General features: G+C 43.7%; 1 protein-coding gene across 16 annotated transcripts in view; it reads right to left on the bottom strand.

Moving 5' to 3' along the window:
- INPP4A (inositol polyphosphate-4-phosphatase type I A) overlaps positions 1 to 22826 on the bottom strand; it is a 135799-nt gene extending 112973 nt beyond the window's left edge. For 8 of the 16 annotated variants that reach the window (XM_081263784.1, XM_081263789.1, XM_081263788.1 and 5 more), the window contains exon 1: positions 22571 to 22826. The gene's annotated coding sequence lies outside the window, so the exon portion shown is untranslated. Of the gene's footprint in view, positions 1 to 8378; positions 8398 to 13621; positions 13677 to 22570 lie in introns of those variants that run through there. The other 8 variants (XM_081263778.1, XM_081263779.1, XM_081263780.1 and 5 more) reach the window with 5 other exon arrangements.
- Between the last annotated feature and the right edge of the window lie 4156 nt (positions 22827 to 26982).

The following is a 26982-nucleotide window of genomic DNA, read 5'->3' as shown; positions in this document are numbered from 1 at the left end:
TCAACCAACAGGCTTCATTTTGAAAGTCATTAATAAGTTATCTGGGACCTAGGGAACATTTCTTTCATGTAAAATTATCACTAAGATGATACTTAAGTATCTATGCTAATAAGCTAATGTCTACTCAACTCATTGGTCCTTTTCTGACTTAAAATAAGAAAAATGCATCAGACATAGTAGCACACATCTATAATCCCAGCTATTCGGGAGGCTGAGGCAGGAGGATAGCAAGTTTAAGGCCAGCCTGGGCAATTTAGTGAGATTTTATCTCAAAATAAAATTTAAGGGGGGGGAACGGGGATGGGCACTGGGAATGTAGTTCAGGGGTAGAGCATTTGTCTAGCACATGTGAGGCCCTGGGTTCAATCCCCAGTCTGCAAAGAATAAAATAAGAAAAATGTTATTATAATACAAGAAAATTTTTCTGTGTGTTTGAGTGTGTATATACAGACAAGAAAATCAAGTGTGAACATGTATGGGGTGTACATGCAAAACTCTGCTACTAAAGGAAAAGAAACTTCAAGTTAAGAACACAGAAGTTAATTCGTGGAGATTCAGAAGAGAACTCTGCCCCCTTCTGAGTGGAGAACTCTGATGCTAGTGGGTCTCCACTGACCTGCTATCCCACACAGTGGGTGTCACTGACATTGCTCACAGGTTTTTGGTCTTAACTGGTAACCTGGGCAGAGGGAAGGGGTTTAGTGGCTGGAAAGCCAATGGACAGTGTGGGGAGCAGAAAATAGATAAGAGGATAGAGGGGCATGGGTGTCATAGGCACAAACTACCAAAAGGAAAGAATGCTGCTCCCTCCCCTTCTCTAAGAAACTCTCAGTTCAGAAGCCTGGGTGTGGTTCCTCAGTTCTGACAGAAAATACACACATGTGAAACAAGTATTTAGAAAGAGAGAGATGGAAAGAAAACTGTGGGTTTCCATCAAAAACAGACAGACATTGTCACCATGGGTCCTGTCTTCTCACTCCTCTGAGTTTGATGGCTGGTGTATCCTGGGACAAATTCTATTTCCAAAACCATAAATGAAGGCTTTGTGGACAAGGCCTATGAATTGAGTGTGCTCTGCTAGTAACCAGCTGGGTGACTTCTCTGAACCTATAGTCAGTCTCTCGTTTGTAAAACTGAATGACACACACTTGTCATTCAGGATAGCTGGAGGATTAAATGAAGTAGTGCTCTCTGAGACACAGCAACCAGCACTCAGTAAGGTTTCAAAATGCTGGTGACCCGTTATAATCTAAAACAGGGAAAGTCTATCACCTCTTCTGAGATAACCTCAAGGGTTAGCCTCAAACACACAAGAGAAGGTTCCTTCCTAAGCTACTGTGGGAAAGGGTGGGAGATGGCGCACAGCCAGATGGGCAGGGATTGGCCTGCACATGCAGCCAGGGAATCAGAGGGAGAACAAAGGAAATTCAAAACCTGAAGCCCTCCACTGCAGAGACATCAGGGCTGAACCAGGGCAGATACCCCCAACAAAAGCAGGGACTTAGCACAGAGATAAGCAAGGAAGAATGTTCTGCTCTCTAGGCAAGGAGATAAGGAGACATGTCAGCTCCTTTGGGGACCTGAACCCCAGCAAATGAGGGACTTCGGCAGCCTGGGGCCAGTGACTGTGGCACTGAGAGAGAAGAAGGATGAGCTGAAGATACAGAACAGATTTTAGAACATGAACTACTATAAATTTTCATTAGGTCATTCATAACATATAAATGCAAATAAATATTTATATATATACATATATATATTCCTATTTTAAGACTCCTCCTCCTTCTATTACTTCTTTCCATTCAAATTGCGTAATGATATTTTTAAATCTTTGTCCTCTACTCCCATTCCCCAAAGCAGGAACTGCAAGTTCTGTTGGCTCTCTTCCTCTGCCTACTAGAGGGCCTGGCCCAGAGCAAGGATCCAATAATTAAGTCAACCATGTGCTCCCCCTCCCAAAACTGTCTCTCCTGAAAGTCACCTGGCCTTGCCCATATGACTTCTTCTCAGTGCTTTGCCAAGCCACCATGCTGGGCCATTTCACCTGTGTGATCCCATCTAATTTCCAGTAGGTTGTTCTATAGTCAATACACAAATGAGGAAGAGGAGGCTGCCCAAGGCCACTCAGCCACAGTGAAACTACAATTCATTCATTCAACTAGCAAGATACAGCTATAGCACCTGATCATGAAACTCATTTTTTTTCAAATCAATAAAACAATACAGGAAATAGAGGTTTATTTGTTCATCATGGGAGTTCTCAGCAACATCATCATGGCCCCTAGCCATGAACAGAGCAAGAAAAGAGCCGTGGCCACCACTCAGCCTCCCCAGCCTCAGAGTTCACATTATGCACAGGACAGGCATAGATAGAGAAAAGTCTTCGTAAGGCTGCTATGAGATGTGACAGGTAAATAATGTCCTTAAAAAAAGTCCTCATTCTAATCCCTAGAAGCTGTAAATATTACCTTTTATGGCAAACTATCCAGATGCTTGAACCTAGGAACTTGAGGTGGGAAGATTATCTTAGATTATCCCAGTAGGCCCTATATGCCATCACAAACAACTTCATAGAAAAGAGGCTGAGGGAGATTTCAGAGGAGAGAGAGCAAGGTCATATAACAGGAGCAGAGGAAAGCAGACTCACAGAAAAAAGATGCTACACAGGTGACTTTGAAGATGGAGGCAGGAGACCACTAGCTAAGGAATACTGGCAGCTACCAGAAGCCAGAAGAGGCTAGGGATGGATTTTCCCCTAAAGCTACCAGGGAGCATGGCTTTGCCAACACCTTGATCCAGCTTACGGAATCGCATTCTAAACGTCTGGCCTCCAGATTGTGGAAGAGGTCAATTGTGGAAGAGGACATGAAGCAATTAGCACACTACCTGGCACATGGTAGGAACTCAAGAAATCCCTATTAGTGAAGGACAGGTCCTGCCACCCTGTCTGTGGACAACCAGCCCATTCCCAAAGCTGTGTGGAAACTTATTCTGTATGACCAGTTCTGTGCCCCATTCACAAAAGTGCCTTTATGTCTCACTTTATTCTGTCCCAAAAAGGAGTTTCCAAGGCTGCCCACTGACTCTTCACTCATCCCATATAAATGTGATTTTTCCATGGGCATTTGTGTTAAAACACCCAGTACAACTAATTCAAGCATTTCATAGGACAGCCAGTGCTGAGATCTCACAGAGTAGACCTTCCCGACCTCAGGCATAAAGGGCTATGATCAGGACCACCTTACCTGAAGAAACAAACAGCCCAAGCCCCTCTTAAAGCCACAGGTCCTGCAGCTGTCAAAGGAGAAGCTAGTGTCCAGCTCCTGCCCTGCCAGGACCCACACCAGAGAAGGGCAGGTTGGTGAACAGAAGAAGGGCTGGGATGGCTAGTGTCTGGCCCTCTAAACTGCTTCTCAGCATCTTTTCATGCAAAGAGCTACCCCTGTGCTCTAAGCCCCCTTCTTTAGCACTTGTCCTGTGCAACCTGCTCTCCATTTTCCTTCTTGAGGGGTGAGTCCAAGTGTCGAAACCCACTACATGCAATAATTCCACTTCCTCCCTGTTCTCGGCCTCCCCCATGCAGACTGCAGCCTCAGCTTCCTCTGGGTTGCTTTGAGGATGAGGCCCTGTGATCCTGATAGCCCTTCTGCCCTCCCCTTTGTCCTCTTCAGTTTCAGAGTCATGGCTGTGCTGTCCCAAGAGCCCTGCCACCCTGACTCCAACCCTCCTCTCCATCCTGCACACAATACAATAAAGACTGTCCCTCTAACCAAGCCATAGCAGCCCACAGCCACAAAGAGTCCAGGGTGCAGTCCCAAAACCTCAAGAGTATTTCAGAGAAATATGAACAGAAAGAAGTAGCCTGTTCCCTTCCTGGACGCCACCATCTGCAGGTCCTCTGAGCTGTCTTCTTTGCACCCTTTCTTCTCTGTCCTTTTGCCAGGGCTGGGTTCACTCGATAGAGACCTCGTGCCAAAAGCGGGCTGAGACTATTAGTGCGGGAAGATGGCCATGGGCGTGCACAAAGTGAGCCATGGCCAGGAGCAAGAGCCACCTCAGTGTTCCTCAGCCACAGGCATTGCACACAGCAGACCCAGTGGCCTAAAGTCTAAAGTCTCCCAGATCTTCACTCCCCCTCAGAGGCTCAGGCCTCCGATCTGTCCTAAATCCCACATGGGGACTTATAGGCATTCTCACAGGTACATGCCTTTGACCTCTCTGTGGGTGGTTATCATCCCTGTTTTCTGGCTCCCCCCAGGGCCAGCTTAGTAATTGAAGCTTCCCTTGTGCCAAAAAAACACCTGCTAGGGGAGTGAATGAAAATGGGCAGGTTTACCCCAAGGAGCTCCTTCACCTCCCAGTCCTGCAGGTGGGGCCTCACAGGAGTCCTCTGCCTCCATGACACTGTCTTGTGACATACTCTGACACACTCCACCTGTGATAAACTACCATGCCACCTCAGAGATTGAGAAGCTAAAGACAACCATGTGACTCTATATGATATGTATTTACAATGCCCTTGTCAAGGTTACTCCCTTCCTCCTCAGAGTACATTGGCCAGAGCAGCTGATAAGCTAGGAGGGCAGAGCCAGAGCCAGTCTCTGCCAGACACCATCACAGTTGGAAGGCTGTGTTCCTGGTCCTGGCTGTCAGAGAGATCCCTCCACAACTATATACACACTTAGACGGCCTGTCCCAAAACCAGGGTCAGAGATGGCCTTGCCAAGCCTCATTCAGATTGCTAGGTGTTAGTTTAAAAGGTCTGTGTGCAACTAGAATGTAAGGCCAATTCTGTAAGATGCGTACCTTACAGATAATAATATCTAACCACTAACTGCCCTCAACCATCCAAACAAAATGATAGCAGCCATTTCATAATTGAAATAAATGGGGAGTAGTTTTCCAAGGTCAAAAAAGCCTATGCTCTCCTCCTAGCCAGAGCCCAGGCCCTAGAGCAAGCAGGGGCAGGTGATCAGTCACAGCTTTCTTTGAAGAGCTAATAAACATACTGATGCCAGACTGGGAATATAATTGAGTAGCAGAGTGCTTGCCTCACATGCACAAGGCCCTGAGTTCAATCCCCAGCACACCACACACACACACACACACACACACACACACACACACACAAAACAAAACAAACAAAAAACCTATTAAACATACTGATGGCAGTCACAGGCTAGAAAGAACCTAACAACATCCAGAGAGCACTGGTTGAGGCATCCATCTATAGCACAGCCTGGCAGTGGGATGGCATGCAGCTAGACACAAAACTCCTCGTGTTCCAATGATACACAGTCAAGGGAGAAGGTGAGGTGTGTGCAGGCGGGCAGCATGACACCCCAGTGAGCGTAGTTAATTCATGCATACACATTTGCTGCCATATGCAGAATAGCCTGGCAAGCACCTGGCACTGGTGTCTCCAGGGAGAGGATATGGGGGGCGGGGATTGTGTGGGAGATAAGATTTTACCATATATCCCGCTATACCTTACAATGTTTAAGCCAAAAAACAAATATTTGTTTATAAAAATAAAATAGATGGGCTGGGGTTGTGGCTCAGTGGTAGAGCGCTTGCCTAGCACTTGGGAAGCACTGGGTTTGATCCTCAGCACTACACAAAAACAAATAAAATAAAGGTATTGTGTCCATCTACAACTAAAAAATAAAAAACAAAATAACAAAATAAAATAGAAAGTTATACAATGTGTCAAGTCAAATAAATAAGGCAGGTTTCAAGAACTCTTACCAAGTGACATTAGTGCAAAGTCACTAATAAGAAGGTAGGGATGTCAAGGCCCTTTTCTGGGGCAATACCATGTCCACAGTTGAGATCATCAGAGTCACACTGGTTGCTGGCAATAACTGCCCTGTCACTGAGCATCCCTTGCTCTCTGTCCTTCTCTTCTCCCTTCTCCAACCAGGTTCCTTCCACTGTTTTCCACCCCCTGCTACATCACCTCGAGATGACACATGCTCCAAGTCACACAGTCCTGGGATCTTAGAGATGGAGGGTGGTTTCATGGACTCACAAGGCAATCCCTGGCCCCATGATCCCTTACTCCCAGAGTATCCCTCAAGCAAGAAGCAACAGCTTCACTGTTTTATGTCTGCACTGTGCCCACAGCAGAGACCCCAAAGGTCACAGAAACAGTGAAGTCTCAGAGAGGACGAAGTCCCTGGAGCTGCCCTCAGCTATTAGCTGTTCACTGCAGGGAGAGCCCCAGAGGCAGCCGCAGGAACCTGGGAGGCCAAAGGTTCTTCCTCACAATTGGCACAGCAGTTCTCAGGCAGCTCAGCAGCAGTACAGACCATCCTCCCCAGTGCTGGGTTTCCTTTCTAGCACTTCACAGACACGGCTTCACCTCTGACACTGTGGACACCAGGGCACTCTGCCTTTTGGTATGCGCTGCATCAATCCTATATCAGGACCCATGCCTGCAGGAATGGATCCTGAGCAGAAATTAGGAATCCAAATCTTGGCCCATAAATCCCCAAACCTGATGTTAGCACAATCCAAGAATCTCTTCAAACCATGAAATGGCCCTGGTCATTTAAAATAAAGGATATGAGCAAAAGAGAATCAAAACGTTTAAAAAAGCCTGAAGACCCTCCAGTGTGCTGAGAATGAAGTCCCAAACCTTACTGAGGGTCTGAGGAGCCTTGAGCCACTGGGTGACATGGCCCTGCCTCTTTGGAGCCTCTCCCCTGAGGTGTCACCCAGCGGTCCTCCCCACCTCTCTTGGAACCCCAGCTTGAGCCACCTCATCCTTCCCAAGGCCTCGTAGTGCTCCCAAAAACCCAAGAGAGGAGGAGGCTGCCTTTGCTGATGGTCCTACCCTTAGAGGCTTCCTTTTATCTTTTGGTATTTGTGAATATTTGCATAAGTACATGTATGGAAAGGGAGAGGTCCTTATCGAAGTTGCTTAAATTAAAAAAAAAAAAAAAAAACAAGATTTCCAGACCCTAAGGGATGATACTTTCTGACCCAGAGGAGCAGAAGCAGCCCCAGGTTCCAGGCAGCTGAACAAGAGCTCATGTGCCAAGGACATAAAAGGTCATTGCTGAGAACAGGCTTCTGCCTGTGACAGGCACAATGGAACAAGGTGACAGTTCTGGTTTTAGCCCCAGAGCTCATAATGGCAACAGCTGTGCCACTAGCACTGGTCTCAGCTCTCTCCCTTCAGATCGATGGAATACCAGCTTGACTTCTGACAGCAGGCTGTCTTCCCAGAGAGGCCAAGGCCCTTCTTACTACTCATCACAATGACAGTCTGGCTTTGTTCATTCATTGACTCAAGAAACACTAATTAGACACCTATTTTATGCCTGGTACTGCAGGACACTCTAGAGATACAAAGAAAACTGAGCTATTGTCCCAGCCCCGAAGGACACTTAAGTCTCATGACACCCAGATTCACAACATTCACAGGCCTGTCCCCAGAGACTTCTGGCAAGCTTTACACTGTAAATGCCATTGCGGGATGCCATGCCCGGTAACTCAGAATCTCACACTGGAAGTGACCTGTCCAGGCCCTTCAGGAGCTAGTGTTCAGGGAGAGGAGGAAGTGGTGAGAGGCCTCCCACTCAACATGCTGCCTGCCAGCCACCAAGGGGCCACTGGCAGGTTATTTTGCCCTTATGTTGTTCAGTCTGTTTTGAGCCACCCACCCCTCCTCAGGCCACTCAGTGGGGAGGGCAGGTGCGGGCAGGAGACTCAGCCAGGCCCTAGAGTGATGATTTTGCCAACAGCAGGGAGTGCCGGGTAGAGGCAGCACCCGACCAGGTCCACTCAGTCAGTGTGACTCCTTCTCCTGGGCCTGAGCCATATGGCTTTTCTCCCCAAGAAGCACAGTTCCCAAAGGACAAAGCTCTGCCTGACTGCTCTGTGATCCTAACCTAGTACCATATGTATGCCCTGTGCATGCTCCAATCACACTTGTGTCAAATGTGACCCAAAAGTCATAAAAAACCAACAACTTCAGTGTCTCCAGACCTTGGCAGTCACCATCTTGAACACAGATGCTTCCCAACTGCCTACAATGAACATCCCTGACGAGCATGACTAGGACCAGTGACCACACAAAGTGTGCCAAGAGCTGATCTCCATGGTGGGCCAAGCTTTTGAGAAATTCCACCGCCTCTGCACTTCTGTCCCTGCTGCACTCCAGCAAAGGAGGTTTCCCCTTTAAGAGCTTGAGAAGAAACGTGGAAATCAGATCCACTGCCCTCGGCCTCTTTCTGCACATATACTGCATGTTTAAGTATCCCAATAGCCTTTGCTTTCTCTGAAAAAAAATGTACAGCATCCATTCGCCAGGGCCAAATGCGACCCAGAGCACCTAAGGAAGGGGAAGGGGAGTCCCAAGTAGTACATACCAGCACACCATGAAGGGTCAGGAAAGGTGTTTCCGCGAAGTGGGAAGCTCCTTTAAGTGAAATATTTCACTCTCAAAGATGAAAAGAAGTGTCTTCACTGACAAAGAACTGGCTAGCAAAACAGTCTGGAAGAACTCTAGCACAGACACGCGGGCAGTAAGGATTCATGAGGGGACACCAAGAAAGGTGCTGTGTTCGCTTGTTAGTAGCCACTGCCAGCAATGGAGAAAGTAAGAAAGGGATATTTGATGATTTGAGCCTTTTTAAAAATTAAAATTGAAAGAAAAAACTTAAAAGCTGGGATAAACAGTTATTACAGATTAGCAAAATTCTGTCACTAGCTTTGGAAACACAGAAGTTTCCTATCATAAAAGCAGGACTTCAGGCAGTGATTCTCTCTACCAGTATTCTTGAACACATGCATACCGGTATCTATAACACCAGTGGAGTCTGAGGTCAGTCTGGAAGCAAAGCATGGCTCCTTGAGGGGGTCTGACTTCCCAGAGCTGCTGGCTTGTCAGGGTTAGTGTATAAAGAGAATGTATGTGCACATGTACAGGTCAGGTGACAGCAACTCTCAGCCTAAACAAATGCTTATTCACAGTGCTTGCTGGCCCAAGGATGGCCCAAACTTCTCCCAGTCCATGCCTGGTCTTGTGTCTCACAACCCTCCACAGCAAAGACTATCTTTAGAACCTGCTAGCATTTATATTATTCTTAAAAGGCAAATGCCCCCAAAATAACATATTCAGTTTTGCTGATATTTACAATAAACTGGGTATTAGATCCTTTCTACCTGATACAGTGGGCAATGGGGTCCCTCTCCTAAATGGAAACTTGGGACAAGGTGGGGTAGAGCAGGACAGAGGTACAGAAAGACCCAGGTACTGTCCTTATTTCAGCTGGGGAGTTGGCCCTCTGCACACTCAGGGAAGAGGACTGTCAGTGGTGCTCGGAATGAGGAAAAAGGAATCAGCCCTTCCTACCCTGGAGGCCACAAGGAAAAAGCAGTCTCCATGTGGGCCTCTCCACTGTCGGCCCCTGCTGGCTCAGTGAATCTCATCCCCAGGCCCTAGCCTGGACCATGAGCTCTGCCCGAAATCCTCCCAACCCTCCACTTCACTGTGAACACTCTCAGGAGTCCAGAAACATCAAGAGGGTTCTTGGTAGAAAGCAGTTCTGGTCTGAGCCTGGGCTGGCTCTGAGAATTTAATTACAATTCTCTTACTTCCATTCTTCAAATGAGGAAATTAAGGTACAAAGGAATCAAATAATCTCTTTCAGGCTCAAAGAAGGTGGTATATGCAGAAGTGAGAATGAAGTTTCTAGTTGGTTGCCCTACCCCACTAAGTTTCTAGTTGTTGGCATAGTGAAATTGATCCAACCATCTCCCAACCTAGTATGAAAGCTCATCTTCCAAAAAAAGATAACAACTTATAGAAAAGAAAGAGCTTGCTGTCTCTGAGTCCCCTCTCTTCCCCTCCCATGTCAGCTCCTGCCAAGGAGCTATGAAGCTGATGTTCCATGAGGAACTCTCAGAAAGTTTGCCTTCCTGGAGCCTGGTGTTTGGAAGGCAGTTTGAGGGTGTGTTTTTGTTTTGTAGTACAGGATGGAACCCACAGTCTCATGCATGCTACACAAGTACTCTGCCACTGAGCTGTACCTCCAGCCCTCGCCTCGTGTTTAGAAGACCCACAGGCTGACTATACCTCAAGCCATCATCCTGGAAATGAGGTTCTGGAACATGACCTGGGGATGGCACAGCATAAGTTCTGACTGTTCACCTCCAGACTTCAGCAAAGGAAGGACAAATAAATGCCTACCTTGACTAAGCCTCTTTTCTCCAGGTTTTTTCTATTATGTGTATCTAAACCCAACAATTCTACCATTTCCCCACTAAATCCAATGGCACAGAATATCAGCATCCTATGTGCTGGGAACTGGGAATTTGGAGATTTTAGCCTGGTAACAGTTCCACATTTCAAGAAAGAAACCTTTAAATAAAGCATTTTCAAATTTACCCTGCGCTATAAGCTAGGGTGAGTACATTCTCAAAAGACCTTTTAACCATAACAAGATTTATTTAGTTGCAAAGTTCCTTTATGAAAGAGTTTCTTCTGATATTATAACCAACAACTATAATCCTGAAACAGCTAACCCATCCTATTTCTGACCTGTCTGGGTGGCAAGTACAAAAAGTTTTCATACAGCAAATCCCTGTTTTCTGCCCCAAACTTTTTGGTTGGTTGGTTGGTTTTGTTTTGAGATTGGGTCTCCCTGGATTGCCCAGGCTGTTCTCAAGTTATCCTTTCACCTTAGACTCCTAAGTAGCTGGAACTACAGGCATGTGCCCACCAGCACCCCAAATATTTAATAGCCTCGTTTGTATATTCAGTGCAGACAAATCTAGATTATGAGGTAAAAACAGCCCTGCTTTTATTCATTATAGTTATTCCACTAAGTTAGGTTTATAGTCTAAGCCACAGGCTACTAGTTGCCATGATAAATACGAGTATACTCTTTAATGGTTTACAAAACAGCCAACCTGTGGATATGTAACACGGGTCAATTTGTGGAATGCCCAGTTCCAAGGAGTGACGCAGCAATTACTTCCCTGGAATTTGATTGTATCTCACCTAATCCTATTGGAAATGAGTCATTATACCTTGTAGCCTTCTTTGCTATCAAGGGGGCTGCTGTGCTAGCTTCTTTAATGAGGATACACCTGCACACCGGACAGGGTAGCCCAGCACTCTGACAGCATCAGGGCTAGGCGCACACAGGGACATGGCCCCGTAGTTAAACGCCAATGTAAAAGGCCAATGTCACCCCACATGAGAGACTGAGTGAGATGAACTTTAAAACCTAGATGCTTTCTACTAACCAAGTTGGTACCAGAATCATTTCCAGGAGGACTGCTGTCATTAAGGAATGCTTTCTCTTTGAGCCAGGTAATCTAACCCCACAAAAGGCCCCTCACTACTTGACTACCCCCGGCTGACTTTCCTTCTATCTTTGACCAAACAGGTTAATACCTAGCTTGGTAAACATAGTTTACTAGCTAGACGTATTAAGAAATGATTAAATAATTAAGTTGGCAAAACCAAAATATCCCCCAGTGGAGTTACTAAAAATGTGACACATTTGGAAGGTACCTATAAGGACAATCCCAAAATATCTGCGCTCCCAAAGCAAGACGCCCCTGCTCTTGTAGGCCTGCACTGCTTCATAAGAAAGGCACATGACTGAAGAATGTGAATGCTTTTAGCCAGATCAGCATACCTGAAACGCGTTCAGAGCCTCTTAGGGACTCTTGTTGAAGAGAAAGCATTTATATAGCAATGTGCAGCTGGAGCTCTTATCTGTTCATTCTTCGCAACTTTATACCTATTATTCTTTCTGCAACAAGTCAGTAATGGCTAACAGGAAATAAAATAGATCATCAAAATACCAATGACATTCTTAAAAAAACTGAAAAAAAAAAAACCTCCTCTAAAATTTGTACGGAACTGAAAAGACCTCCAAATAGACAAAGTGATCCTTCTTGAGCAAAAAAACAAGGTTTAAGTCTGACTTCAAAATATATTAAAAAGCTATAGTAATCAAAAAGCATGGTACTGACACAAAAACTGACACACAGACTAATAGAACAGAATAGAAAACCCACATATTTACAGCTAACTGGCTTCCTACAAAGGGTTGGCAAGAACATACTAGAGAAAGGAAAGTCTCTTCAAAAACTGGCGCTGAGGAAACTGGATATCCACATGCAGGGGAAAGACACTAGACCCTCATCTCTCACAATATAAAAAGATCAACTCAAAATGGATCAAAGACTTCCATGTAAAACCCCAAATTATGAAATTACTTGAAGAATACTCAGGACAAATGCCTCAGAACATTAACCTGGGCAAAAAATTGGGGAATAGGATCTCAAAAGAAGAGGCAAAAATTGACAAAACTGACAAACAAAAAAGCTTGAGCATAGCAAAGGAAAAAAAAATCAACCTATAGAATATAAGAAAATACCTGCAAACTGTTTACTGGACAAGGGATTAACACCTGGAATATATAAGGAATTCAAATAATGTGTCAGCAAAAAAACAAATAATCTGACTTAAAAACTGGCACATGATCTAAATAGACATTTCTCAAAAGAGGATGTGCAAATGATCGAGCATATGAAAAAATGCCCAACATCATTAATCATCAGGAATTGCAAATTGAAACCACAATAAGTTATCATCTCACCCTAATCAGAATAGCTATTATCAAAAAGACTTTTTTAAAAATGTGTTGTGGTTCCAGCACTTGGGAGACAAAGGAGGGAGGATCAATTGAGCCTGGGAGTTCAAGACTAGCAAGGGCAACATGGCCACACCTCAAAAAATAAAATAAAAACTTAAAATGCTGGCAAGGGTGCAGAGAAAAGAGAACTCTCAGGCACTACTGGTAACAATGTACACTAGCACAGCCATTATGCAAAATACGTGAAGGTTCCTTAGTAAACTAGAAATTGAACTACCATGCGATCCAGCAATCCCACTACTGGTAGTTAAAGGAACTGAAATCAGTATGTCTCAGAGACATCTGCACTTGTAAGTTTACTGCAGCACTATTCAGAAGAGAAGATAGGAAATCAACCTCAGTCTCTATCAACGATGAATGGATAAAGAGAAATCAGTATGCACACACCAATGGAATATTATTCATAATGAAATTTTATCATCTGAAACAACATAGGACTTGAGGGCATTACATTAAATAAAGTAAGTCAGGTACAGAAAGACAAACACAGCATGTTCTTGCTTATATGTGGAAGCAAAAAAGTTGATCTCAAAGAATTAGAGAATAGAATAGTGATTCCCAGAGGCTGGGAAGAGTGGGAGAGGGGCACAGAAAGAGCATGGTTAACAGGTACAGGGGAGCAATTATATAGGATGAGTCATTTCTAATGTTCCACAGCAAAATAGGATAAGTAAGGATGGTTGGCAATTAATTAAATATTTCAAAACAGCTAGTAGAGAAGATTCTGAATGTTCCAAACACAAACAAATGATAAATGGCTGAGGTGAGAGACAAGCCCATTACTCTGATCACTACACATTGCACATGTTTTGAAATGTCACACCTTACCCCAGGAATATAAACAATTATTAAGTCTCCATTACAAAAAAAGTATAAGAAGAAAATACAACAGGACAAAAGTAGGAAGAAAGCAGGTCAGAGAGAAAGAGAGGTACATGGAGATGTCAGGGAAGGGGTGTCAATCTGCCAGTAAGGAGAAATAGTCCAGACCTGAAGCAGAAGATAAATGTGAATAAATTATTAGGGATCAGCACACTGTAGTGAGGTGGTCTCCATCAATACATGGGAAAATGACAAGGATTTGGACTGCAACATTATATCTACAGGAGACTTGAAGACTGTCTACCGGGGCCTCAAAGGAGGGATGTGAGGGTGAGGAGCAGGCTGGAGGAGTCTGAGAACAGTTCTGCCTGCTCTGCTCTACCTGGACCAGGAAGAGCTTGGTCTGCATGATTACAGGCTGATCCGATCTCCACTGACACATCCTGGGTCCTCCAGCATCTCTGACACCAAGTAATTTCTTCTACTCTAGGAAGTAACTGCTGAATCACTGCAATGGGGCAAGAAAGTGAAAGGAGAAAGAAGCAAAGTTTCCAAGTCAACAGACTGGGGAAGCAGCACTTCCCTAACCAGGCACTGGGTGTGTCAGTCCAGTGCCAGCGAGACCCAGAACACATGCCTGCATCTTGCAGCACTCAGCCACCACCACACCTCCATTCCCTCAATTCTGCCATCACCATAGGAGAGGAGCCAAGGGGGCAGAAATGGAGGGATTCACCCTAGCTGCAAAACAAGGATGGACGACAGTGAAATTCAGAACAACTTCACCAAGTCAATGGCAAGTTGGGCGTAAAACCTGAATGAGACCACTAGCCCTTCCCTCCCACCTAAGGTGGGCACAATCTACCAGTTTGCTTCCCCCAAACCCAATCCTTGGCCCACCTTCCTCTCCTCTTCCAAACCATGGGAGTAACAATGTTATGAAGATTCTTGGAAATCTGGACATCTCTTAGACCTAGCTCCCTCCTGACTGGGCTCCATCAATCGCTCCAGTTCATTGCTATTTGATTATCACCCAGTCAGGCAATGTGATCATTTCATTTGACATCGGTATATGTAGAACAGTCAAAGCAACGAATAAGAAATGTGCAGTACTCAACATTCCTTCACACACAATCCCAAGTTTTTACACATTAAAAACAACACAACAACAAAAAGTGCCAGTGGAAGCCAGTTGTATCAGTGACCACCTGACAGAAAGCTGGTCCAGATTCCTCCCACCCCCATCCACATCCTGTGCCAGCTGTCCCTGTCTCAGCACCTCCTTCTTCTGCAATGTTTATTTCTCCTAGAGGTGCTCTAAGCAGCAGTCAGAGATGGTAAGCACTCCAGCCGGCTGAGCAACTTAAAATCAGGGCACTGTCAGGGAAACAGAATCAGCAAGACTATAAAACTGAGTGGGAGGACATAAGCTCCCACCTGCACTGGTCCATTCCACAGTTCACAGATCTCTCTAGCTGACCTCTACCCTCTCGCCCTGGGAGCCAGGCACTTTCCTTTCCCCATTTCATAGATGAAAGCTAACTAGGACTCACATCCAGCACCTTTTCTTTCTTTTATAATCCAACTTTCCCCTTCCCAACAAAACCAAACAGATATGCCAAAGACACTACTGCCTTTGCTTTGTGATAGCAACCAGACTGATGCCTGCATCAAATAATGTGTCCCCTGCCCAATTCTGAGCCAGCCAAGGTGACTTGAGAGCTGTTCTGTCATTGCTAAGACAAAGGAACCTAAGAGAAATCACCCAAAATACACCCTATGCAAATAAATGTTTTACATAAAAATAAAGTGCTTGCCCTTCCTATAGAAAATGGATCTGGATATTTGCTATTTTGGTTTTCCCAAAAAAAAAAAAAAAAAAAAAAAAAAAAAGCCCTTTTAAATGTTGGTCACGCCCTCAAATTGCTTTTGTGAACCACTTGCCCATTGAAAAATACTGTGGACCCTTCTCCAGCCAGACTCCTCCTCCAGTGTGCCTCTTCCTCATCATCAGTGTAAAGGTAGAGATCTCAGTGCAAGACTGCTCCTCAACATGGCTTTTATGTACTGAGATGAATTCTTAAACTTTGGAAAGTCAAGAAGATCTAGAAATACCTCAATTCATTAGTTTCAGGAAAAATGTGGGACCATTTTGATCTCCTAATTTCACCATGGTGGTAGCTACTTTATTTCACCCAAACATAAAGTAGGGGGGAAAAGGGCACAAAGGAGGACACGTATGCAAAATCAGACAGTATCATCAACCACTGCTGAAAATAGTCACCTGGACTGTGTCCAGACCAACTCCCTAAATATTTCTCAAGTTGCTGTTAACTAGATTGCTCTCTATTTTTCCCAAATGAACAAGGAATAAGAGGGGACAGGAACCCTACACATCTGAACATACTCTGCGAATGCCTTGGGAAACTGAGTCAAAATTAACAGTTAACAGCTTAGAAGGGCCAGTCTGGAAGAAACCATGCCTGCTGGGCCAGACACAGAACCCAGGGCTGGGTGTATTCATGCTGCTTCCTTTGAGTCCCACTGGGAGGGGGAGAACCACATGCAGAGAAGCTACAGAGGCCCGCAGACATGGGGGCCAATAAACAGCTGGGTAGATGAGCTGGGGCATAGAGCAGGGGAGATCAAGGAAAGCAAAGCTACCCCTGGGTCCTTAAACACTTTCCAGTTCACCCTATGAGCTAACTGCTCAACATCCACTCTTCCTTCTTCCTATTCTGGCTTCAGGAAAGGCCAACCCCATTTCCAGCTGTAGAGTGGGAGTAGTCTTGATTAAAATAAGGGTGCATCAGAATCCATTGACCCTGCAACAGATTTCTGGGTCCACCCCTCAGTCTCTGATTCAGAAGGTTGGGTCTGGGACACTGCATTCTAACAAGTTCTCATTATTAATGAGAGATGACTAATGATGAGAACTTGCAACTTTTCTGATTCTGCTGGTCTCTGCCAACCAATCAATCCGCAGCACTCTCAAAGCCTCATGCTACTGGTCTGGAAAGGCACGGGATCCTCTGCTCCTATGAATCAGAGAGAAAGACTGATGTACACAGGGCAAGGGTTGGCTGGTGACCCCACTGGTTTGTCTCCTTCCCTGCTGCTGCTGGAAGGAATCGAGAAATAGTCCCACTGACCTTAACTATTTTGTAATCATTAGGAGACTAGCCCTATAATGAAACCAGCAGTGATGGCTGGCGAGAGAGGAATCCAGGTTGTTGATGAAACTGTAAATCTGCTAATACAGTAGGACTCCAGCGATCAGACAGCTTCCATCAGAGCAGCCCGTGCAGCTGCAGGAAGGCTTTGGCAAGGAATGGGGAGCAAAAAGGGGCAAGGAATTTTTCAGAAGATCTCAGAATCCTATCTAGTAAATTACAACAAGACGAGCCCTATAGGAACCTGAGGTCAGGCAAGTCACAATGTGAGGGAAAGGGTTCTGGGAAGGTTCCTGGGCTGGGAGGAGTGAATGTTTTCTTCCTCTAGAGTCCCATGCCTCCTTGTGGTAGTTGAGGGCACCCCTCTGTTTTTCTGACCCTATTCCAGAAAATAAATAAAGGACACCTCACCTTTATCATGAGATGATAGTATGAGTCCCTGAAATCACCCACATTCATATTTATTTGCCTTCCTGCTTTTGAGGCCCTCACCAGGTTGACCTCACAGAACAGCCTCCATTATTAAAAGGCCTGCAGTCTCACACCAACCCAGTTAGAGCTGTGGGGAAACAGTTAGGAGAGAGGGGAGCAGAGGGGTTGGCTGGGGGACACAGGGCTGCAGCCAAGACAGGGCATGAAGAAGGTGGGTGCAGACCAGAAAGAGGAGAGAAGGGCACAGACCCCAGGTCCCCTGGCTTTCCAATCCCCAGTCAGGTTATTACAAAAGGTACAGTTAAGAGATTGAACCTATAAAGAAAAGCTGATCTAATCCTAAATTTAACGCTGACCCCCGCCCCCTCTAGATCTGAACTCATCATAAAGGCTTCGTTACTGCAGTTATCAGCGTCAGGCACCACTCCAAGTACACAATGTGTATTAGCTCATTTCGTATTATAACAGGACTGCTACCACTATCCACCCAATTTTTGCAGGTGAGAAAATGGGCACAGAAAGATTTAGCTACCTGCCCAAAGTCACAGAGATACTTGAAAAAAATTCAACTTAGGAGTCCACAAACGTTCTAGGAATAAATTCAGTTTCTGAAAGATGTCTGCTCACTACCCAGGCCTGAGTAAAGAAGCTCCTGATTCATAAAGCAAAGTACTGAAAATAGAAATTGTTGATATTGATAATTAATCTGCATCCTTCCATTGATAAATAAAGTGAAACATTTATTTTTAAAATCCAATGAAGGAAGTTATGTGATTTAATGAAAATGGCACTAGCTCCAGACACTGAGCACTTGAATCCCAGACCAGCCTCTTTCAACTAACCTCAGGTAGGTGCCCCAGCCACCCCTCACCTGGGCTTACTTTATGACCCACAGCTTGCCTCTTGACAGGCCCTGGGAGGACCTAACCTGAGCCATGCATTCAGGGGCTACTCAGAAAACAATAGTCTCTTCTCCTTTAGGTTAAAAAAATGTATCACGCTTAAAGGAGCCTTTTAAGGTTGCCAAGAATAAAGTCCAAAATTACAGTAACTTCCACAATCCAGTAAGAACAACCTAGTGAGAAAAAAAAATAGGCAAAGGATGTGAACAGGTAATTCACAGAAGCTGAACTATAAATTAGCATGAAAAGGCCTTCAATATTTTTGGCAATTTGGGAAATAAAATTAAAACAATAATGTCTTCTTTGCCCATTAGACTGGCAAAATTAACAGTTAACAAAATTAACTGGCAAATATATCTAGCCCAGTCAAAGGGAAACAGTTTCACTCACTAATGGAATAAGTACAATCTGATAAAGTCGGCGGGTGGGGGGTGCAATTTGACAAAAATATCAATTTAAAATTACACTCTGTCCCAGAAATTATACTTCTAGGGATCTAGAAGATTGAAATATTTTTGAGCATTAACACTGATACGTTTCAAGGATTCCTCACTGATTTTATAGCAGAAATTTGGAAGCAATCTTAAATGTTCAGTAATAAGAGATGATTAAATAAGAGATGATTAAATAAACTGCACACACGATACTCTAGAATGTATCTCTACTCCCCACAACACAAAGGATGACAAACTTCTCATACACAGATATTAGGAACAGAGCATTAAATTTGAAAAGCAAATCACAGAAAATTTTGTGTAATGTGACTACACTTGTTTACAATTAAAGTGTTTGTCTACTGACAGGATCCAGAAGCAATGGCACTTCAGCAGCAATGAGCACACCTAATGCCTGATACACCTGGGTTTTTACACCACTCTATTAAAAGGAACTAAGGCTCTTAGGAGAAATGGCTAGGGCAAGGAAAACATAAGCTAAAGTCTTGATTTTGTGCCAGAAAGAAAAGAAAACCTCAAAGAACCATAGGGACATTTCAAAAGGACATATAATCCAGCTGAAAGGGCTCCCCTTGGCCAAATCTGAGACAATTAGAGCAACAAATGAGTAATGGGAATAACAGTCTATAATCCATTGAATAAAGCAAGAATTCTTAAATCCAGGGATGCAAATCAAGAACTAAATAAGATAGAAAAGTTCTATTCAGTACAATTCCAACTAATAAATGTAGAAGAAAATATGGAGTTAGAAAATCACCATCTGTCAACAAAACTGATTCAAACAAGAAGCATCAATGGGTTCTAAAACTAGTGGGTAAAAATATGAGTAACAGTATTCTAACATAGTCTCAAATTCTCTCCCTATGAGATACATATTGATTACAACAGGAAAATGAAAAGTTTTCAATGAGGCAGACACCATCTGAGTCAAATGATCAGAGTTAACAAGGCCAGTGAATGGGATCATGGACAGCATTATCCTAACCGGACACGCTAACAAGACAGCAGCATCAAGCCTGCGCTGTTCCTGCCAGAACTGCATAACCTGAATCTAATCATGAGAAAACCACAGGAAATCCAAATTGAGCAGCATTATCTAGATAACAGTCAGTAGTCTCCAAATATGTCAACGATATGAAATACAGACTCAGGAACTTCTTCAGACTAAATGAGTGATAGAGACAAAATAATTTAATGCAATAAATGAGATAGGATTCTCTTTTGCTATAAAGGACATTTTGGGGGGCAACTGGTAACATCTCAATAAGACCTGTATATTAAATAATTGCATTCTATCAATGTGATTTTTAATAATTTCACTGCTGTAATGTAAGAGAATGTCCTTGTTTTCAGGAAATACACAGTAAAGTATTTAGAGGTAAAAGGGCATTAGGTCTGCAACTTACTATTAAACAGTTTGTAAAAAAGTCATCCATGGGGGCTAGGGCTGTAGTTCAGTGGTAGAGTGCTTGCTAGCAAGGTGAGGCACTGGGCTTGATCCTCAGCACCACATAAAAAATAAATAAGTAAAATAAAGTTATAAAAAAAAATTCAAAAAGAAATCCATGAATATGAGAGAAAGACAAAAGACACAGCAAAATGCCAACATTAGGAGCATCTGGATGAAGGGTACCTAAGAATTCTCATTATTCTTGCAACTTTTCTGAGTGTGCAATCATCAAAATTCAAAAAATAATTTAAGAGAGCAAGGTGTGTATATGCATAGAAATATAGGGGATTTCCTGGGGATTAGGTTCATGGTGACATCTTCCTTAAAAGCACAAAAAATCAGAAAATAATGAAGTAAGCTTGCATAGGGGTTAATACTTCTCTCTCCAAAACATGCTCTGCACAATGAAAAAAAAAAGTTGTTTTTAAAGATCTTTAAAGACCAGCTCATTAATCATGTTCTACAAAAGAAGCACCAACATAATCAAGCCTTCTTCACCACAGATCTGTGCTATTTTTTTTTCCTCTGAAAGTCAAAGCTTCCTGATACTATGAGTAGTTGAAGATGGGGACTTTTCTGGAATATGTAAGTTAAAAAGGAGTTTTTCATTAAAAAGCAAACAGGATAAAACATACTTGGTAGAATTCTTCAGATGCTAAGCCAAGGGGTAGGAATGGGGGTTAGCTGGTAGAAGTCTACTCTAAGAAGGCTCCCAGGTAGGCAGCTGGCTTAAAGGACTCATGGGGTCCATAGTTCTCTATCATATACATCCCAATTCTCTGGTGTCCTATTGCTTACAAAAAAGCTCTCATGGGTATAATTTATTTCACCATTTCCTTAAAGTGACTTTTTTTTTTAAACTCCAATATTTATTTACCAGCAATACTACAAAATAGCCAGTTTCCAAAACAATAGTGTTAACTATAATCTAAGACATCAGCACTGCACACTGAGTCTACATGGGGACAGAGTTTAACCTGAGCAAATACATACCCTGAGATGGAAGATACCAAATGAAAAGGAGCTAGAAAGGTAAAGTAGGAAGGTAAGTACAACATATTGCAGAGCTCAGCAGAAACACTGCCCTCCTTTCTCTTTGAATCTGTCCAGCATCCATTCCTCTAAGCTCTGTCTTTGAGTCAGACCCTCCCAATAACTTTGGCTCGCTGCTACAGAACATACTTACAAGACACTACAGGGAACAAGGCCTTGGGAGGCTCTGTTCACATGCAACACCACCCTGAGAACAGCATCATTCATGGTCTCCTCCGACACCAATACTCCCACAGAATCGCCATACTGACCTCCCCATGTGGGCACTATTTTTCACTTTCCTTAAAGAAATCAATGAATTGAATCTTCTAGGAGTAAATATTTCAGGGAAAAAAAAAAAAAAACCAAAGCCCTAACCTATATCCAAAGACAAACTCCCTGTTAAAAAAAAAAAAAAAAAAAGGCTGTTTGCCACCAAAGAAAAATTAGGATTAATTCTAGGACAACCAACAACTAATCTATGTGCATTGACCAATACCAAAAGAATCAAGGTTTAAAAACAAACTCAGAGATTCTGTTTTCACCTTTTAGAAACGAGAACACCAAGATACAGAGTTAGCTAGTAGCAGAACCAGAATTCACACCCAGATCACCTGCTCTGTCCCCATCCCCCACTTGTGTCCCCGCAGTCCACACAATCCACTTGAACAGGGGATGAACCAAGCATAATTTCACTGCAACATCCTAACTGCCACACCGCCCCCCATTCCCTTGTTTTAGACGTCCTAATGGGCAGGTGACAAATCACATTCTATCCCTCCCCAGCCTCCCAACACAAAACACATTCAGAGGCAAAGCAAAAGACAAGATGAGGAGCTTTACAACCGCCTATACTTCCTTCTTACCCAGAGGAATATGTTCATGAGCTGTCAACTGGGGCAGGAGGAACCCATCATTATGTAATGTCAGAGGGCAGGCAACAAGGGGCAGGGAAGCCGAGCCTATCGATGCTCCCGTCCTTTGCCCACAAAGATATAAATTTACCTTTGACAATGTGAGTGTCTCAGTTTTCTAGGGCCTACACATTCAAGACTGGCTTTTCAAAAGACAGCCACAAATTCCTGCAAATCTCTCAGGCCTCAATTAACTGACTAGCAAAGCCAGAAAGGCAAAAAATATGAAAAGCAAAGATTCGAGATGTCGAGGACTGCAAGTCTGCAGAAAAGGGAAGAGGAGTTGCAAGGATGGAGACCCAATTTCCCACCCTGAGATGGATGTTTATTTTTACCCGGTAATGTTTACACCCGAAACACAGCGAGGCCTTCAGCGTGGGGAGTCCACTGGATCCGGCCCCAAGACGAACGAGGCAGGCGCCGCGACACCGGCACGGGGCGCCGCATCCTGCACCCCGAAGCTCCCAGCCGCCCCCGGCCCGGGGCGCCGTGCCTCCTCCGGAGCCAGGGTCGCCCCTGCTCGGATTGTTCTCAAAAGACGCCACCGCTGGCGAACCGCTAGGCTGTGCGATTTCCATGACAACCGCGGGCGCCGTCCGGGTCCGGCTGTCCAGGTACCGGGACTGGACCCCGCGCCCGTTGCCCAGCCCCGGCCTCGGCCTCGCAGACGCCGCGTCGCCCCGGGTCCCGCCCGGCTCACCTACCTGGCGTGCCCCGGCCCGCGGCGCCCGCCGCCCAGCTATGCCCGGTTCTCCGTCAACCGGGCGCGCGCCCGGGCCCCGCTGCAGCAGTAGCGGCACCGCCTGACTGAAGTGGCAGGTTTCGTGCCCCACCTCAGGTGCGTATCCCCCTGCCCCCGTCCGCGGCGCCCGCCCCGGCCGCGAACCTGCTGCCCGCGCGCAGCCCGAGCCCGCCGCCGGCGCCGGCACCACCGTAGCTCCGGACGCCGAGTGCGGCCCCGCCCCGGCCCCGCCCCCGGCCGCGCAGGCGCACCGCAAGCCTCAGTCAGCCAAAGCCCCGCCCCCGGCTGCTCCAGGCTTCACAGATCTCACCCTCCTCCGTACCCGCGTCGCCTGCGAGGAGTTCTTCAACTTCCGGACCCAGAGATGGTGTTTTTACCCTCAGCGACACTGAGGCTTTTGAGGCCTGACACGTCGCCGAGGAGTAGGTTCCTGAGAGGAGCCGCGACCCGGCTACGTGCTCAGGCGATTAGCGCGCTCCCGAGGTGAAGATGTAGTGGCTCCCTCTGAGACGGTTAGCAACGTGAACGGTCCAATCAGAAACGTGCAAAAAATAAATAAAATAAAAATCACAGTTCTTGGAAAATACAGATTTGCAAAAAGAAGAGGTTGCTGATATTTGAGTGTGTGTCCTTCCGGACCTGTCTGGCATATGTGCATCTATGTGCATTTATAGACCCCCCAAATGATATCAGTTACTTCTCCCACGAAATTCTTTTTTCCATAGGAAAACAAGTTGTAAAAAGTTTGGGAAGAAATGGTTCACTTTGATACGACTTTAAATCTTAACATTTCTGTTTGAGCAAGGTAAATACTGGACTGAACATAAACAGTTAATTTCTCCTGGAGTCTTTACATTTTTGTTTTGTTTTCCCTCCCCTGATTACCTGAGTCATTACATTTTATCAGGGGGAAAAAATCTTTCTCCTTAAAAACTGTTAAATTAAAACTATTTTTAAAATTTTATTTTAGTTAATGGACCTTTATAAAAGTTATTTATTTTATATGTGGTGCATGAGATTCAAATCCAGTGCCTCACCCATGCTGGGCAAGCACTCTACCACTGATCCACAACCCCAACCCCATTTTAATTCAATAAACCAAAATGCTTTGCAGTCAGTGTTCACATCTCAGGTATAAAAATAAGTAAGCATTTATAATTTGCCTCAAAAATGAAAGATATTACTCTGTTAGAAATTAAACAAGAATTCTCTGAACTCATTTAGATTTAGGTCTGATCCTCCTCATGCAACCAAAATCCAAATGCATATGATACTCTGCAACAAAAATAAATAAATAAATAACTAACTTTGAATCTTTCTTTTTCAATGTTTTATTTTATTTCTCTTCTGAAATATAACCCACTAACAAAATACTTACCTTTTGTTATTCTAATAAACAGAAGGAAATACTGACAGAACTTTGACCCTAGTACAAAATTAAAGCCAAGAAAATCTAACGAGCTGGTAGAAATAATTTTTTTTCATATCTTATTTTGTAAAATTAGTGTGACCAATATACCTAGTTTTCCTGGGCCAGCCCCAGTTTGCATCTTTTTTTCCAGTAATAATTTTACTGGAAATGCTCTTTTTCACTCTCAAAAGTACTCCAGTTGAGGCATTTTATGGCCAGGCTATTTATAATTCAGTTAAGAGAGTTTTAAATTCAGAAACTTTAAAAAGAAGAAAGAACCTAATTTAAATTCACATTTAAAAATAGAAATCAGTCTAATGTCAACATTCATTCACTTAGCACAGTAACAAACTGAATGAAAATCAGTCTTCCAATAATATTTGTCACTGGATTGTTGTGTAATTCCGGATAACCTTAAAAGATCAGTTGTGTTTCTGGTGTAACAATTCCACTGTAGAATGAACTTATCAAAGGAAAGGGAGCTAAGTATGTTAGTAAGTGCATTAACAAGATGGATAATGAGCAGTGTGCTAGTGGCACAGTATCTCAGTCCTTCAAAAGTTCTCAGCATGGGTGCCCAACCAGTCCTTAGTATTCTCTAGGAGTTTGCTGGAAATACAAAGTTCCAGACCCCACCCCAGAGCTGTTGAATCAGAATCTCTGAAAGTGGGGCAATCTGTATTTTAATGCAGATTGGGGCAATACTTTCGAGGAGAACTGATGAGCATACGGACCACGGGTACACTCACACACACCATGGGTAAGCTGATTTAGGTGATCTATATACAATAACTAAGAGCTGAGCAGTGTGATCTGCAGGACTAGGACTGAAGGGAAAGCGAGGAATGAGACACGGGTAAACGAGAAATGACAGACAGACCAGGCAGAGACACACACGAGAGTTCATTTGTCAGAGCTGACAAAGGCCATCTCTCTACAGGAGAGAGAGGCAAAACAGGCTTGGATTCTGGGATTTTTATAGGGCAGGCTCAGGAATCAGAGCCAGGCATGTCCTAATGCGGGCGGTTAAGGCTTGGGTTGGTATGAGGGAGTGGTGAGCCTTTCTCAGAAAGGCCCTTGGGCTGGAAAGCAAAACTTTTTCCTTAATATGGCGGCTGTCACTTAAGATGGCCATCCAGATGCTAATCAAGGACCTTATAAGGACCATCCTACAAGAGAGTTCCTCTTCAGCACTGAAACATGATGTTTATATGTACATATGGTTTCATTAGACTTTGAACAAGCAATATACAAAGGCTAAGGAAAAGCTGTAAATTGCCTGCCTGACAATTGAAGGAATGCACACAGAGCCCCCATTTAAACACAGGAAGAGGAAATCTTTGATTCCAGCATTTGAGGAAGTGTTTGCCTGATCATTTGTGAACCATTGATCTGACGGTGCAAAGACTACAAATGACTACAGTGACATATCAGTGGGTACAGATGATAAAGAATATAGATTTCACAGAATTAGCTCAAGGGAGTCACTAAACAAGCAAAAAACAACAAGAACAAACAGTAACACCACACCCTGGGAAAGAAGAATAAATATGATTTTCAGAGTTACCACAGCATAATATTTAAAATGTCTGTTTTTTAAAATAAAAATAAATAAGTTATAAGGCACATATACAGGAAAGGACACAGGCTTAATTAAGGTAGTTGATAGACCATTCCTGAAAAGCACAAATGTTAGACTTACTAGACAAAGATTTTAAATCAGCTATTACGGATACATTCAAAAAATTAATGGAAATCATGTTATGGTTTAAATAGGGAATGTCCCTCAAAAGGTCATGTGTGAGACAATGCAAGAAAGTTTTGAGGTGAAATGTTTGGGTTGTGAGAATCTTAACCTAATCAATGCTTTAATCTTGTAATAGGGATTAACTGGGTGGTAGCTGTGGGCAGGTAGATTGTGGCAAAAGAGGTAGATCCCTGGGGGCATAGATCCCTCTTCCTCTCCCTTTTCCTCTCCCTCTCTTTCCACCTCTCTCTCTCTCTCTCTCTCTCTCTCTCTCTCTCTCTCTCTCTCTTGTTCCTGAGCATGACCTGAGCAGCTTTCCTCCTCCACATTCTTCTGCCATGATGTTCTGCCTTACTTCAGGCCCTGAGGAATGGAATTGGCCTTCTACAGACTAAGACCTCTGAAGTCGTGAGCCACAAAATAAACTTTCCTCTTCTAGAATGTTCTTGTCATATCTTTTGGTCACTGCAGTGAAAAACTGACTAAAACATCATTGTATATAGTATATATTGTGCGCTACTTCTTTTTCTACAAAAGAAGAAAGTAATAGACAAATAGAGGAACAAAAAGGATATATGATACATAGAAAATAAATAATACAATGACAAACATAAATAAATCCTACCTTATCATAAGCTATATTAAATATAAATGCATTTAATAATGGGATCAAAAGCAGAGATTGACAAAATGTACTTTTTAATCAAGTGTTTTAATTGTAGATGGACACAACACCTTTATTTTGTTTATTTACTTTTTATGTGGTGCTGAGGATCGAACCCAGGGCATTACACATGCTAGGCAAGTGCTCTACTGCTGAGCTACAACACCAGCCCCGAAAAATGTACTTTTAAAAAATAGATCCAACTACATGCTGTCTGCAGAGATAAACTTTAAATTCAAAAGTATAAACAGGCTTGAAGTAAAGTTATGAAATCATGTAAACCATAACCAATAGAGTGCTGAGGATTATACTAATATCAGAAAAAAACAGACTTTTAAAAAGATTGCTAAAGACAAAGACAATGTTTAGTAATAACAATAATAATTGATTAGGAAAACAATAATTATAAACTATATGCATCCAAAATAAGTCCCAAAAATACATGTAGAAAATCTGATAGAATTGAAACAAGAAGTGGAAGATGTAATATTTATAATTGAAGATTTCAGTATTCCACTTTAAATAATGGATAAAGCAACAAGCCAGAAGATC

The sequence above is a fragment of the Spermophilus citellus genome (assembly GCF_964194105.1).
Source record: "Spermophilus citellus genome assembly, chromosome: 13".
In the NCBI taxonomy this organism is placed as follows: Eukaryota; Metazoa; Chordata; class Mammalia; order Rodentia; family Sciuridae; genus Spermophilus; species Spermophilus citellus.
Note: the sequence above shows the minus strand (reverse complement) of the source record. Positions and strands in the feature narration are given on the sequence as shown.